Here is a 16,702-nt window from a genome sequence, read left to right as displayed (position 1 = left end):
AATTGCACCTGATTTTTAGTTAATATACCCGTCCAGTTAGCTTTTATTTGTGTAGGAAAAACATGAAAGAGGGAGCATGTCCGATGTCAGTTCTATTACTTGTCATTGAGTAAAATAAGTACACACTTGTCATTTCACTTGCTTGGGGAAGGCATAATCCCTGCCTGTTAATGGATTACTAAATAGTGTTCTTTCCGCTTCACAACCTTACACCTCATTCATCTGTCACAACAAGGATGCTAAGAGTAGATAGGAGCACAGTCTATGGATTCACTCTCATCCATCTTACTCTTCAAGGAATGAGCAACAAAATATACACACAAGATGTACACAGTACTGTATTCGAAATTCTGTATCATTTACAAATGGGCACCTGATAAGGCACGGAATATGTAATAAATGACTGCTGAAGGCATGTGAATAGATGGGCCTGCAGGGATTTGTGATAGCTTTCTTTCTCTACTTCTTTTCATGATAAGTAGTGTATATAATCTAAATCCCTAGGAATACTTTCTTTGCAGGCATTGTCAGCAGTCCTGAAGAATCTGTAGGTTTTAATAGTGACCTTGAAAGATGCCTTTGGAAGACACACCATTAAAATCACACTATTCTTACTAATCAAGTCAGGATTTCTTAGATGGGAAGGCATTGTCTGCTTATGTGGATATGGAATGAGGAATTTATATGTAATTGTACACACTCAGCTACAGAAAAGCTGCCACTAGTATTTCAAGAAAATACACACGGTCTGTAGCTGCTGTGCAAGAAAATATTGAGTAACACAATACTTCTAAGGGGTTTTGCCCATTTATTATTTTTTTCCCTCTTAATGCTGAAAAGAATTGGTCCTCACTGAGATTTGAGAATTTCAGCAGCATGGCAGTGTTAGGTTTGGGTTATGTATGGCTTCTACCAGCACAGTTAACCAATGACATCCACAATTCATTGGTTTAGGCACTTTTTACCTTCATAGCTAAAACCAGTATACTAATGTATACTTTATACTAATATAACTAACTGGTGTGAAGAACTAAGTTGTACTTCTACAACTGTACCAGAACAGTGAAACTACAAAAAACTTCCTAGTGACTTTAAAACTATATTTAAAATACAATTTTTTCAAGCAGATCTGAATTTTTTAAAAAGTTATCTAAGCTTCATACAAAGGAAGACTACCAGAAGAAAAAAATTAATGATTTACATTCTAAACTTTTGAGTGTGAATGCTTAAAGATGGGTGGAAGAATGTTTTTCTTTGGAAGTTTCTCTAGCCTTTTGCCAGGGAAAGAAAAAGGACCTCTCACAGGTATTTTTGCAGCATGTGAAAATGTCCAGGAAACTCCAATACAACTACATCAATCCAGGTTGCTGAAAAAAGAACTTACACATACTTACAGCTTTAAAAGAGACAAGGACCTCTGGGTCAAGCATGCTATGCTATGTTCATCAGAGGCATTTATAGGAATTTATAACTCTACTCTGAGTTGTAAAAAGAAGACTTGGCCACAGTCTAAAAACAGAATCTTCATTTAGCTTTGACATTGGGCTACTCACTGTGTTCAGTAACTAATTCAAACCAAGATTTTGATCAAGACAGTATTCAGAAAGTCAACAATAATTATAGAATGTACTTGCTTCTACTAAATCTTCAAATGTCACTGTGGCAGTGTCATATTGAGTGGTGATATAGACAGTTACTTAATTGCTGTCTCTAGTTAGATTTTGAGGCAACATATTGGAATTTTATCAGACAAATCCTTCTTTATGTATATAGGAGAGTATGGTTGCTGGGCTTTGGAATATATGACATGCTGTTTAAATGCTAGGAAAACCTTTTTTTTTTAACATCTCTATTCTCTTTAGCACAGTGAATGTCAATACTGTGCTTTAAGAAAACCTTCTTGTAAAGTTTGCTTTGAAAGTCTTCTATGTGAAACTGGGAATTAACAAATAGCCCAGCTATTATCAAGTGTCCAGAGTGATTGTTTTGTTGCAAACCCTAAAATTGTTGTTTGTTGTTGTTCTGTATGTTGCAAACCTCCAAAAGTTTAAAATGCTTGCTTAGGAGTAGTTGGTGGAAATTCAGAAGGGGAACCAAAGCTGGTGGAAATCAGGCATGGCAGATACAGGGAAGAGCAATGATGATTCTTGGTCATTTCTGTGCATTCTGAATGTATAAAAATCAGATCCTCAGGAACACTGAGAGTCTGATGGGACTGGTGATCAGATTGGCAGTAAGGTAGTTGATTTTGCTAAACTTGTAGTCTACGTGTAAAAGTTGTCTAACTGCAAACCAGAAGATGGCAATGACTGACATTCTGAAGAGCACAGGAGAAGGACCTGGTGTGGTCTTCTTCAGGCTATATAGTTTGACTGTCACCTCTCCTACCACAAAGAGTGCTGTGCTGCTGTCTCTAAGAGGTTCTTCTAGCCTGTGTGCAGGTGTGACATAGTTCCTCTGTCTCCTGTTCTTGGCTACAGGTTACATTTATGTTAATGACACAACCTATCAGGAATCAGTTCCAAGCTATTAAAATCTGCTCAGCTTGGGCATGAGTGCTGTGGCATTGCTTTCACTCCTTTTGGAGATATCACAACTGTTGGTGGTTTGGAGGTGAAAATCTATAATTAGCTGTAGCTCAGCATTGTCTCCTTTGTCTGGGACAGGATGTCTAGAAGGAATGTATGGCCTTCACATTCAAAACTGTAATCTTACCTCTAAGTTAGTAACTTTCCTCCTTCAACTCGTATCACCTTGGTTCTTGTCTTGGGAATTGTAAATGAAATCTCCATGCATAATCTGACTGATTATTGTTACGTTTCATCTGGAAAATTTCCTTGTACCTATGTTATATTCTGTGCCTGCCATTCTTTCTTAGTTAAGTCAATTTGTGCCATTAAATTGGAAAGTTAACACGTAAAGTTTTTAATTTCCCTTCTATTGGATAAATTTTGAAAAGTGCTGAGTATCCTAAACCATATTTAGCATGGCTTTTTAAATCCTAAAAGATGGCACTTTGAAAGCACAAGATGTATAAGAAACCCAACATTTCTGTGAGTGCCTTTATGGTGATAGTGCTCAGTGTCAGGATTTCAGCTTAACAAGATCCCTGTTTCAAAAAGAGTTAAATAATTTTACCAATGGCTTGTCAGCTCTGTTTAGCCTTAAGTTTCAATTTCTCTGACTATCAATATATTGTCTCCCTGTTGATATATCATCACCTTCTGAAGGGTCTCACTGTGATGCACTTAACACTTCAAATAATGACTGCAGACAGTGGAAGTTGGTGACAAATGACATCTTTCAGAAGCTATATTGGAGAGAAAGGAGCAAGAGAAGAATGGCTAAAACAGTTACTCTTGAGATGACACTGTAATCTGGGGCATGTATAGGTATAGACAGTAGTAGAAGACTAGTTTTTAATAGATTTGTATTGTCATGCAAGGAATTGTTGGTTAAATTTATGTAGATCAAAGTGTGCTAAACACATTAAAAAAAAAATTCATGTTTGGAATCAGGAGTACATATACCTTTACTTCTGTTAACTCCAAGAATTTAGTATGATATTGAAGTTTGTGATAATTTGAATATTTGATGGGTTAATGATGTAGTATGAATTTAATCAAGCAACAGCACAAAGAGGGCTGGGTAACTTGGCTCTCAACTCATGTAGGCTGTTACTAATATGTCTTCCAATTCCTTTCCTCTCTTTGCCAATTGCACCAGCAATTTGGCATGCATAGTAAGAAGTTATTATGGATTCTGCAGCAGCCTTCCTGTTGCACGGTACAGATAACACAAATCTTGTTAACAGTCTGACAAAATATAAATGGCTTCATAATGAACTGCCACCCTTTTAATATGTCAACAACTTCAGAAATGTTATCTGGCAACTGCAGGGGGCTAAAGTTATGCTTTTTGAAGGCTGAAATTTAGTACCATACTTGAACCTATCGTGTGTCCCCCACCCCCCAATGTTTTTCTTAGCACAGAACAATAATTAAACTTAATCTTCTGTATCAAACACAGGCATATCCATCCGTTTAATTATGGTCATATGGGAAATGTGGTAAAGCATAGCTTTTAAAACTGATGATATTTTACAATTTTTAGAGGAATCAGCAAAACTCAAACTCTCCCTAATTTTCCATGCTTTGGTGACTGTGTTGAAATTATCTCATAACCTTATGTATGTCTTGACAGGATATATCCTCTTGTAAGGTACCCTCATCCAGGCACAGGCACGGTGTAGGAGAGCTACAGGATGGGGAGAACAGGCATGCTCAGTTGGGAGGAAGAGCAGGAATCGTCTTGTGAAGTGACTCACTCCACTGAGTACTGAGAAAGGCTCTAGAAAGGAAAGAGAGGAAATCAGTGTGGGAAGAAATGACAGAAGAGATTCTTAAACTGCAGGAATGCGTAGGTGTAGCTCCTCATGCACAGTCACTGTCTGCTCACTGGGTGTAAGCGGGAGGTGAATAGTTCTGGAAAGTGCAGCTGCAGTAGGACCAGAAGGCTATGGCACAGGAAGGCAGGCACTGAGAAAAGGAGTTTATAATCTGCTTCTCCAGTACCGGAAAAACAGGATTGGAAATAACTTTTTGGCTCCAAATTATAAAGTGAAAAATATTCCCAAAGTGCAAAACTGACTTTTCCTTAATCCTATCTTTTCTTATATGCAAACTATTTGGTATGTAAGAAAAAAAAGTCTGCAGTCTTTCCAATGGGGCTGTTGTGTAGGGAACAAATGCTGAAGTAAGGGGTTGCAGATGCCCTACTCCTTTACAGCATCAGACTCTGAATTTCTTTCACCATAGAATGGGATTTTTCAACAGGTTACATCTCAAATCCTGTCATTTACTCACTCGCATCCTTTCTTTAATGCTTTTAGTTTCATGTAAACTTTAAGTATGGCAGAAGGTGACATTGGTGTTTTAAGGATTGTTGTCCCTTTGGGAAAAAAAAGGAAGGATAACAGAGCTTGTGATGTTATTTATGGCAGACAAATTTTCTGTGAATGTACAAAGCTTTGCTGCTGCATAGAAAATGCTTAGAAAATGAGACTAACATTCTGGGAAAAAACCCTCAAAACAACAAACCCAAAAAACCCCAAACTCCCCCGTCCTTAGGTATTTTCTACAGAGCATGGGTTGCTAATGTTTGCATGCAGTCTGCAGTTATTTTCTGGTTTGGGCTAGGTTCTGTGGCTTTACCTGGTGGAGTAATTCTTTATTTTGAATTGTCCCACCAAAGTCAACAGAGCTGGTCGTGAAATATTACTCAGTAAAAGCAGAAGTGCCAGAATCCACTGACATTTTGGTTTTGCTTGTGACTGGCCACCTAATTTCCAGATATTGTTTCATAAAATGCATGATGGCAGCTTTCAGAATATGTGAGTAAGAACCAAAAAATAGCAACAGGTAGCAATTATTTTTGCTCTGAGTGAATACCTTTGTTTCTTTCTGAGTGCAGGTATTCATATGAAAAATAGCCCTTCAGCAAGCATTTGTGTGAACAAAAAGCCTGTTTGTATGAATGCTCATAAATAAAAAATCATAAGAGTTGTAAACATGGTTGAACTGAATAGTCACTTCGCATTCAAATGAGCGTTAGCAAACACTGAACAAAGGGGAAGCTGCTGTAAGAGGTTTTTTTGATTGGGGAATTTCTCAGCAATCACAGAAAGTGTTTCAGGCTAAGTTGTGGGGACAGAGCATTCTGTCTTTGAGAACTGTAGACTTCTGACCTTGAACAGCTTGGACATTCCTATTTTCTTCTTCTACTACACACTGGTAGAAAGCTCACAGTCCGGTCTGAAGTCATCAGCAGTGGATAACCAGCTCCAGGAACTGGATAATAGAGCGTTCTGACTGTGTGAAATAGATGGGGTTTTTATCTAGTGCATGTGTCTGACTTGTGTCCACTTCTGTGCACCTGCACTATAGCTTTGAAGTTGGTGCTGAACAAATGGAATGATAGTTGTGTCACTTTAAGAGATGACTTGTTCTAATGTGTGTTTCAATTCTCCTCTAAGCTGAGTAATATGTCTGGTAACTGTGTGGCCCTTAGATCAAAAGTGAGGTAGAATGTCTCCAAGGAGATGAAAGCATTTCAGACTAGGTGAATATCGAATACTACACTGGAACTAAACAATGATTTTGACTCTCCACAAAAAACCATTAATTTACTTTGCATGTCCTACTTGATGTGAAACTCCATGTGTAGCATGTGTAATACAAGCCTGCCAGGCTGCTCAGACTGGTTTCAAAAGACCATGATTCTGCCCAGTTTTCCTGGGCTAAATGGGTAGTGGTGAACCAGCAAGCCAAACCAGTGCCTTAATCACCTATACAGTTAATTATTGGCAGACTCCTCAACCCAGTTTTGATCCTGGCTGAACAGTAGCCATCCAGCCATTGAACCCTGAACCTCAGTTCGAGCACATTAATACAGTCTGGAGATCATTACCCATAGGAAAATGTGAATGAATTGGAGTTAGGGAAACATGTCAGCACCAGCTATCCCACGTTGCGTATTTTAAAGGCCAGAGGATGGATAGGCTTTAGTGTGCACTCCTTATTAGTATTAAAACAGCCTTTAGCTATAGTCCCTTAACGTCTCTTTTACTGGTTTCAATTCCCAAATTACTCCTGCCAGAGAAATCAGTATCTGCCAACAGCAATGCCAGCAAGACAACAGGTGACTTCAAGACAAACGTGAAGCAATGGTCTCTGTCCCCAGAAATGTCCCCTGAGAAAGCTTCCAACATGTAACAATTGACCTTACCATAGTGAAGACCACGTGATTCTGTGCTTTTGCCATACAGTACTCTAGGCATCTTTTCTGTATAGAAACAGAAACAGTGCAGAACAGAAATAAACTCGCAATTTTTAAGATTTTGCATGGTGTTTATTCATCTTTAGGTTAATTGCTGCATGCACAGAAGCACCATAGGCGGAAGAAGCAAATATCTGTAGAGGTTTTTATACAAGAATTTATACTAGAAGAAACTGGAAAAGTTTTATTAGCTGGGAAAAAACTTTTGATTAAAAATATTTGTCAATGTTTTGCAAAAGGACATGACCTTCTGTTCTTTTTCTTCATCCCTTTGCAGGTGAGCAAATAGTTTCCATTTCCAGCAAGAAAAACCCCTGTGTATATGCAAAGCACCTATCTGGTGATGGCTTTGAACCAGCACATAGACTAAGTGCATCCTGCAAGGATTGCAGAATGCTAGATTAAAATGTCCATCTCGCTGTGAGTAAGCAAGCAATGATGCTACTTTGCTTTACCAATAAATTCAGACTGTCTTGAAGATTGACCTGTTTATGCAAGGTGTTGAGAGAAAAAATTGCCCGGGTTTTCCTCTATCTCTTCCAGCCATGGTTACATATTAACTACTCCTCAGTCAGCAATGAGGAATGAAAGAATGTTGCTTGTAATTTAACCTCTTCATGTGGGTTTTTACTGTGCTGGCTGATCTTGGGTGCTGCTTAAGAAGTCTCAGGAGCACTCTATAAATGCAACAGCCTTGGTAATGTCATCACATTTACAGCATCAGAAGGGTGTTCTTTGGAAAGGTGCTGCGATCTTCTTCATCTGCAGAGGTGGTCCACAACAGCAGAAGCATGTAGAGGTGGGTGGGCAAGTAGCAGCTTGGTCAGTGAGAGAGGAAGCCTTTGGGCTCATTTTGGGTGAGCATGTCACACTTGGTGTCTCTAGAAAAACCTGCCTCACCACTGGCAGCTTCCAGTGTCTTCTACTGTCTGAACAATGGACTATCAAAAAATTTGTTCTCCTGGTCATGTCTTCATCTCTGTGTGAGTGTAGTGAATGTCAGGGTTTTTTTCCTGTAATTTTAAAAAAGACCTCTGCACAACAAAGTTATTTCAAGCAAAAATGGTTCTGCCTCACACTTCACATGATCCAGAATACAAACCTGTCTGCAGGTAATAAAATGTTGTAGACTAACTTGTCCCATTTAGGGAAGGAAAGAAGTGTCTGTAATGATGTAGTTGCTAATGAGAAAATAATATGATCAGTTTTCCAGGGATATCCCATTACAAACAGGTATTTTTGTAGACAAAGGAGAGGGAGAGAGTGAATTTTTAGGTAAATTGAAGTTGTGACTACATAATTCCAGTCCTGTCATCTACTTGTTAATGATCCAGCTTTAGCTCCCTAAAGTCTAGTTTCTGCTAAAAATGCAAATAGAAGGAATCACCTTCTGAGGGTATTTATCCCTCTCCATTTTAAGAAGTCTGTGTGGCTTTGTTGACACAGCTAGTGTATGCAAGATGAATCTCACCCTGCCATATGTAGCCCCTTGGACTGCAAAGATTGGCAAGCTTAGGCATTTTTTCCAACTATTGAGTAGCATTATACTCTAATATTTTTACAAATTACTGTCTTGCATAATTAACCTCTTGACCTAGCGGTTTTCAAAAATCTTATTTGTGCATGTGCAGCAAGATGAGGTCCTTGAAATAATGAAGTCAGCTTAAAACTACTTGCTACAATTTATTCTGAGAATATGAATACTGCAGCTGGAAAGCAGTTGTCTGATTCCTGTAGAGCTAAACCACTTTTGCTATTTAAGTAAGTACTGCAATGAAAAAAAAGCCTATGGAAAACGTTTTATTCCAAACCAGTACATAGAATCTGGTTGACATCACTGTAAAGCCAAAGATCTAGGATATGACAGCTACCGATTGAGAAATATCTTGTTTTCCTTTAAAGATGGTTCTTGCTCTGCATTGCTAAATTGTGCAAATCTGTGAAATTGGCGTAATATACAGATTTTTTTAATATGTAAAAATGCAGAAAACAGTCTGTTTTTGTTCCAGCTTTCAAAGACACCTTTAAATATCAATGATCCCCAAGAAAGACAACACTGCATGGGCACCTTGTAGTGCACAAGGATAACTAGTTTAAAAAGTATGCATTAATGCTCAGTATTTAAAATTAAATACTTCCTAGATTCAAATTACTGATATCAGATTTTCATTTAGAACGCCAGGGGAAAAAACCAAAACAACAAACAACAAACCCACTCAAATTATCCTTTGGCTAAGTTATCAAGTCACAGCAATACGAAAGGGTCCTGCTTTCCTGACACAAAATTATACTGCATCATGAATCATTCAGCATTAAAACTAATCAGGCATTGGGTAAAAGTTAAACTTCATGCTGGGCTCTAATGGAGGAGGAGTACTCAAACCCAATTCCCTTTAAATTGCCCTTCTGTTAGACACATTAAAGTAATTCCTGCACTTGTGCAGACATGATGGATCATGTTGCCTGCAAATGTTTGGGGTTTTTTTTAGTAGGAAGCCTGAGGTTTAAAGCCTTTCATACTTAGCTCTCTACATGATAAAACCTTATTTTACAGATTGGTTTGGTTTTTTCCTAATTCAATCAGATGCAGGACTCTTTAGAAAATTGTCTGTATTATTCCAATATTTTTATGGTTTTTAGCCATCAAGTTAAAGTGTAATTTAAGCAAATATCTTATTGGTAGTGATTTGTCTTTGCTGTGATAACACACTTTGGAGGTCTTGTCTGAAGGCACTTCCTAGAGTCTCTGCCCTAGTGAAATCACAAGCTCTAAATGATATAGTTGGAGAAAGATTAGAGCTTGGAGAAAGATTAGAGCATATTAAATGTACTGTGGTGGATAAACCCACCAAACTACTGCTCTCAGTGTTCACAAGATGATTCTATAATGGATATAATGGAAATCAAACAGGATTTTGTTAGGAAAAAAATACTATTAGTGCCTATAATAAACTATTGAAAAACTGCATGGAAAAATTAAAATCCAAGGCAGGATAATATATTTTAAAGCCACTTTTGAGTGCAGAGAAACAAAAAGCAAATATTCTAACATTGCACCTAGCAAACTGCTTTCTGCTTCCACTGAATTTCGTAGCAAGCTCCACTAGTGTAGTATGAGTGGGGTCTATTCCCTGTATATTGGGTGTTTGTGCCTGAATGTGGTTTGCTTCACTAAACATTGCTGGTGATCAGATGAGTACCAAGGCTGTCTATCAATCTAAAGCCAAATAATTGCTACTGGTCATACTCACAACTTGATTTTTTTCAGCAGAGTTTAAGGACTAAGCCTTCTGATCACATACTTCATTTTTGTGATGATTTAGGTAAGATTGTAACCAAGTGAGGTCTGTGTGCAGCACTTCCAGGGAACTCTTAGACAGCATCTCTTATTCCTGCTTCCTGAGCTATATCATTGGCACATCCTTCTGTGCAACAGTTATAAAAAAAGAACAAAGCTTCAGTAGCTAAACATAACTGCAGTTCGCTGTATCTTAAACTCTGGCTCACATTCTTGGCTGTGTCTCAGAAATAGAGAAGGAACCCAAGAAGAGGCTCTGGATCACTGTTATTTGTCTCTATGCAGGCAAGAAATGGTCTTGCCCATTTTTTCTGGCCATGACAGTGTTATCCTTCACATATGCAGCTTCTGGGTTATGTTCTCTTCTTGGCTACAAGTGTACAGAAGAGCAAATTTGAATCCAGGCTTCGAAGTCATGTTTGTTTGTGGAAAAATCTAACAGAAGGGACAATATTCACTGGTATGTAAACATGCAGGATCAGAGTAAAGAAGGAATGCTCTAGCATTTCTCAGCAAGCCAAAGGAATATGCACACTTGCAGAGAGAGGTTATAGTTTTTCTCCTTTGAACTATTCCGTGTCAGCTGCCCAGGGCAATTAAGGCTTACAGCATCTAATCAGGGCTGCAGTCACTCACTTGGTCTCCTGGAGAGCTCAGACTGAGATAAACCTACCTGCTGGCCAGGTAGACTGCTGGGGGCTTCCTCCCTTGTCCTGGCTGCCAACTGTGTGCTTACCTGTGGTGCTCTGAGCCTTGCTGCTGCCTTGCCCTGTCCCGGACCTGACTTCTTCCTTCTGGAAATTCTGTTTGACATCGTTCCCAACACCATGGCACCATCAGGGGTGAGCATTAGGCACCAGAAATGACTCGGTGTCTATTGCTGGGCTCATCTGCAACATGATGAGCATTGAAATAGCATCAGTGACTTGGTAACTGATAGGAATGCAGAAAAGTAGCTTTTGCAGAAACTCAAGAAGATTATCCCTTTAGAAAGAAATACTCTTTTCATGAACACACCAGAGGGAAATTTCAGCTTTTCACAAGTCAGCTAGATTCCCAAATCTCCAAGTGGTTTTGTCAATGGTACTGAGGGTAAAAGAGAAAAATATGTACTTTTATTTATGATGTCTCCTATGTACATGCATTACTGCACTGAAATATTTTATCTCCCCAGTTAAACTGTATCAGTATATTTCTTCTGTTGTGATAAACACTAACATTTGTTCAATTGAGAATTAGAAACTCTGAAAAGAGTGTTTTCATTAGATTTTCAATCTGCAGACCTGACTCTACTACAAAGAATCTTCTTAGAATGGGAAAGTGACTGCTTATAGAAACGTGTCATTTTTCTGCACTTGTCTACTTGATCACTATGATCTACATCATTAAAATTCTCACAGAGTCCCATACCAAAGGAATTGAATAAATGCAGAGATACTAGCATGTTTATATTAAATTGCAGCCATTTTACATTTTGATTTTAGTGAATATTTTATTAATTACAATGATAACAATAATTTTTTGTGTTGAGGCCAATCTATACAGCGTGCTTTTCTCCATCAAGCGGAACTTGGGAATGCTGCTCTGTATTGTTTGACAAGAGCAAAGCTGTAACAGCATAAATGTTTGATACAGCTCTGCAGGGAAATATATTTCTACTTAGCTGTTTTTTCAAAGTTATAATGGAAGAGCAATTCCCTGTTAAGTTATTCTTTTTTGTCACAAATAGCAAACATAAGCCTGCATTGACGTTCCATTAACAGCATGGTTAAAATGACTAGCCAGGGTGGGGTTTTTTTCTTTTCTTTTTTTTTTTTTTCTATTCTAACATATTTTTTCCCTCCTTAGACTTGGTTGGTAGAACTTAGTATTTTTTTCATTGTTTTGCAAGTAGAACACTTCTTTGCCTGCCTGCAGTCCTTGGTTAGAAGTGTTGGAGGTGGTGGTTTGGAAGTGACTTTAAATGGAGCATTAAGCTGAGTTCAGGGTACTGGACTTCAGGAATGCAGAAACAACTCTTCTGGGGTTTCTGGAGCCTTGCTTTTCTGCACAGAATTGCCTGAAATCCAGGCCCTCAGCCCAACTTGGAGTGAAAGCACAATGGACCTGATGTACTGTGATCAGGTTAATTGTTAAGAACTGGAGCAGGTGGCAGCACAGGCTGAAGATTCATCATGGCAGGGAAGGAAACGAGTTGATCACACTGCCCTGTTGAGAGGAGCAGTGAAGGAAAACAAAGCATTCTCCTTCTGCATGAGCAACTGGAGAGCCAAGAGCCAGCAGCTTGTGTGACAGCTGGTGCTGCTAGTTGTCCTGGAGGGCAATGCTGGTCTCCTCCTCTCCTTTCCCCTGCTCTGGACTAAGCTCTAATTAACCAGGCAATAAAGAGCTTTGAGCAACAGTCTGGAAAACATCCCAAGACCCAAATGCTGAGATAATTTTTTTATAAGTGGCTAAATTAAAACTAAAGCAGAGGGACAATATTCTTACAGTTTGGGGTCTCTCATACCATGTGGTCTTTGATGAAAGCAGTGATGATGAGTTTTCTGTGAGCAGTTAAGATAAGGAATCAAAATGTTCTCTTTGTCAGTGTCTATGATTACTTACTTGCCTTCACTCTTTTCCCAGTTGTGACTTCAGTTGGCTTTTGTATGAGTTAGTTTTAATATTTAATCGATCTGCCCACATTAAAATTAGAACCACAAGTGAAAATAAGAAAATTATATATGTGCTGCAAGAAAGGAAATATTAAAAACCCCCAAAACTATTTGGTACTCTAATTTGTAACTGCATATACTATCTTCTCAAAAAGCAAATATTTGAGCAAAGTGAGAAGAAGAACTTTTAGTTGTAACCTTCACTTTTGCTTTCTAAGAGGTTTAGGATATTCCTAAAAGTAATCTTTTCAAAATTTAAAGTGTCTGGTTTGAGGAATGTGGTCCATATGATTGTATAGATGTTCATAGTTCAAATATAGCTCAAATGGAGGGGCAAAAAAAGTAGAGGGAACGCATCTTCCTACTTAATTGAGAAAGAAAGAATGTTCATATTGTAAAAATGTGAAAACAAAAATCTCTTGCACTGAGGTGTAAGTTTGAAACTGATTTGCTTTAGAATGGCTAAATATTTCCAATGTAGTATTGATGATGTTAAAGCTCAAATAAACAGAAAACCGTTGATTTATTAAATTCACATAATCTCAGTTTTATGACTCTCTTCCCACATACACAGAGCTGCATGCCTGCTACCAAAATTTTTATTGTGGCCCATAGCAATAATTCTTTTTGTGCTGGCTTTTAAAGTTAGGATTAGGATCTTGCTCTAAAAACCAACCCACCACCTCACCAAGGAAAAGAGGCTTAATTTGTTATACAAATCTTTATATGAAGCCAGGCCTTTTAGTTTCATAAAATCTTCAAGGTAGCATTGCATAACTTCCATAAACACTAACAAAGCAAATAGCAAACGCGGTATGTTGTTTAGTAATGCTAGTTAGCTGAGAGTTTCATAGATACAATGAACGATGTATACAATGTTTCACAGATACAATGAACATTTCACTTGAGAGAAAAGTGTCTGCAGATCACTCAGGGTTTAGTGAAGGCTTTATCCATAGCTAAAAGAATCTTCTTGCTAGGACAGGCGGGCTTAACTTAGGGACTTCCTGACCACCTTGGGAGGGGTATTGAAGAAATCCTTCTGGTATTTATATAATCTTCCCTAGAAGAACAGACCTTGCCAGAGAAGTCTGTGGCAGAGGATTTTTACTCTGTCAGCCTTTTCTGTCTCTTTCATTACTGTTCCCTCCACTTCCTCTCTTTGGGTTTGAGCTCAGACATGAGTTTCCAGCTGAGGAAACCTCATCTTCTGCCTCATCTGCTTGACTTCCTGAATATTGGGATGGATTTTGTTTTTACTTATGCTTTGAGGAAATAGATCGTCCATGAGAATCAACCAACTCTCCTGAACTTTTGGTGATTTGGTACTCACAGGATCTTTCCTGCTTTTTTGTCCCCTGAACAAGGAAAAGTCTGCTCTGAACTCCAAAATATTTTTTCTAATACTTGTCTTCCTTACTACCCTCAAGATCTTCCAGCTGGGACTACTCCACCATCTCATGGATAATCATTGCACCCAAAATTGCCAGATTGTTACATCCTTGACCTGTTATGTGTTTGTAAACATCCTGCTTTTATTAGTCTGGTCCACACCTTTGTTGAAAAACTGTCCCCAGCACACAGTAGAAATATCTAGTATTACTTGTAAACACCTGTTGGGGAAGATGAAACAGGAAATCCTTATAAATATGATTGCCTGACAAAAGATTTTGGGAATATGAAAACTACAGGCGACATCGAAATGAAGGCCACTTTTGAAATACCAAATCTTAGTTACTGAACAACTGGAAAACAATGGTATGGCCAACTGAAGGTAATCCCCTCTTGATTGAACAATACCCTCTGCTTGCAGGCAGGTCCAAGGGTCAGAGCAGACCCTACTAGCTCAGCAGAAGGGGTCCAAAGAGTAGTTTTTAGAAGTTAAGATGTAACACTCTATGGTAATATAAGAACTCTTATAGGCTGTATGTAAATGCTATAGGATTTGTATCATGTATTAGATTGGTTAGTGACAATTAGAATATTCAGTACAGAAGATGATTTATTGTATTGTAACCAGGACTTCACGATTCCATTCCACTCTTACACACTCTCGACTCTCTCTCTTACTCTTACACACTCTTACTCTCTCTTCACACACACTTCTTCACTCTCATTCCTCTCGCTCTCTCTCTCTCTTACTCGCTTACTCTCTTGCTCTCTTGGGCCTGCTCAGAGCTGCCAGCTGCAGCTCTAAGCAGTGCCCCTATACCCACGCCCTTTGCAATAAACCGCATGCTCCAAGATCTGCTTATAGAGATCTCTCGTCACCGTCACCGTCTCCGTCCGTCTCCGACCGTCTATGCCCAGTCCAGACTGAACCCACCAAAGCTCCTTACAAACACCAAAATATCCATATGGTTAGAGGCTCCCATGAGCACTAAAGCATTTAAAAAAAAAAAAAAGAAGGCCCATTCTGGTTCTTGATATGGTGATCTGTAGCAGATGCCCACCAAGATGTTCTGTTTGTTGATTTCTTCTATCAGATTATTTTGACTCATTGACTATGGACAGTCATGCTACCCATCCCAGAGAATTCAGCATGTGAGCCAAAGTTTTGTACAGAATATACTTGTCCCACTCGTCCTCCCTGACTGATCTTGCTGAAGAACCCTTATCCAGCCAGCACTCCAGCTTTGTGCTGACTCACAGCGGGTCTCTGCCTTTCCGATTATGTCATTGCTCTCCATCTGCATACAGATGTTTGGGTTTTTTCTGCGCTATTTGTGTTTCAGGCATATGAGATAGGCTCCTGATCATCCTGCTTTCTTCTTGTGATTGTGGCCCTCACTATCTCACCCCCTGCACTCTCCCACTCATCACCTCTTGCTCTGTTGTCGGTAGCCTTTAATCTCCATCTGCCAATGAAGACAGAAGCAGCTGTTGATTAGGGCAGAAGCAGTCCAACTGATTTCCTGTTGGTTGTATTTGAACTGTCTGGTAATTTTACATGGGCAACTAGGATATTATTTTGAAGTATCAAACTGAAATCTGGGGGGGAAAAAAGGATGTACTATAATCTGAAGAACCCCTAGAAATTGGGAAGACCTGATCAAAAGATGGCAAAATAATTGTCTTGCACAACATTTTTTATTCTGCAGAGATCATAATGGAAGCAGAAATTTATCTTCAGTAAAAAAATATGTTTCTGTCTTGGCTATTAATATAATATTCATCATCCTCTGTAGTTGTGGTTCACATACAAACTGTAATACAGTATTTCAGTGAATTACTATGTTTCTCTTCGCTTAAATGAGGGAGGTTTGTGCAGTGGTTCTGAGAGTTTAATTTGCTGGCGATCCGTCTGTGTCGGTGTGAGGCCACATGGTGGAGTCAAAGCCGTGTTCTGCCTGTTCTGGTCCGCGCCACAGCCACGAGAAGTTGCCTCTGTCTTTGCAGAGCTGTCCTTGCAGTCTGGAACTTTTTGCTATCGATGGTCACTACAGAGGCATTATGTGTTTATCATTATGATTTATTAAAATAAAACGCAAAAGCACAGTCCTCCCACTGTTGGCTGGCTTGGCTGGATCTGTATTAAAAGTGAAAAATCCTCTGAAAAGACCCATGAAAAGGTCAAATTTAACCCTTCTTTGTCGCAAACAAATGTAAAGTCAGAACTGTTTTGGTTTGAATCGAATTCCAAATTAACTTTAGAAATAATTTTTCTCTAAAAAGCCAAAGCCGTGGAAGTAAAGAACTAATCAGCAAAAGGCTGTGATTCAACTCTCTGGCATGGCTGATGGTTCCCCCTGCGGAGAGCCCTGAGAGCTTTTGGGGATGGGAGAGCCCCAGATAGTTCTGTTCCCTCTGCCTGAGGGGTTCTAAACTATTCCTTCCTATAACATAGTCTAGTGCTTTAAGCACTAGCCTGTATCCTCAGGATGAACGAATGGTTAAGTGTTACTTAAAT

This window comes from Corvus hawaiiensis, chromosome 1, assembly GCF_020740725.1.
Source record: "Corvus hawaiiensis isolate bCorHaw1 chromosome 1, bCorHaw1.pri.cur, whole genome shotgun sequence".
NCBI lineage: Eukaryota > Metazoa > Chordata > Aves > Passeriformes > Corvidae > Corvus > Corvus hawaiiensis.
The sequence above is the reverse complement of the archived record's forward strand: the minus strand, read 5'-3'. Positions refer to the sequence as shown.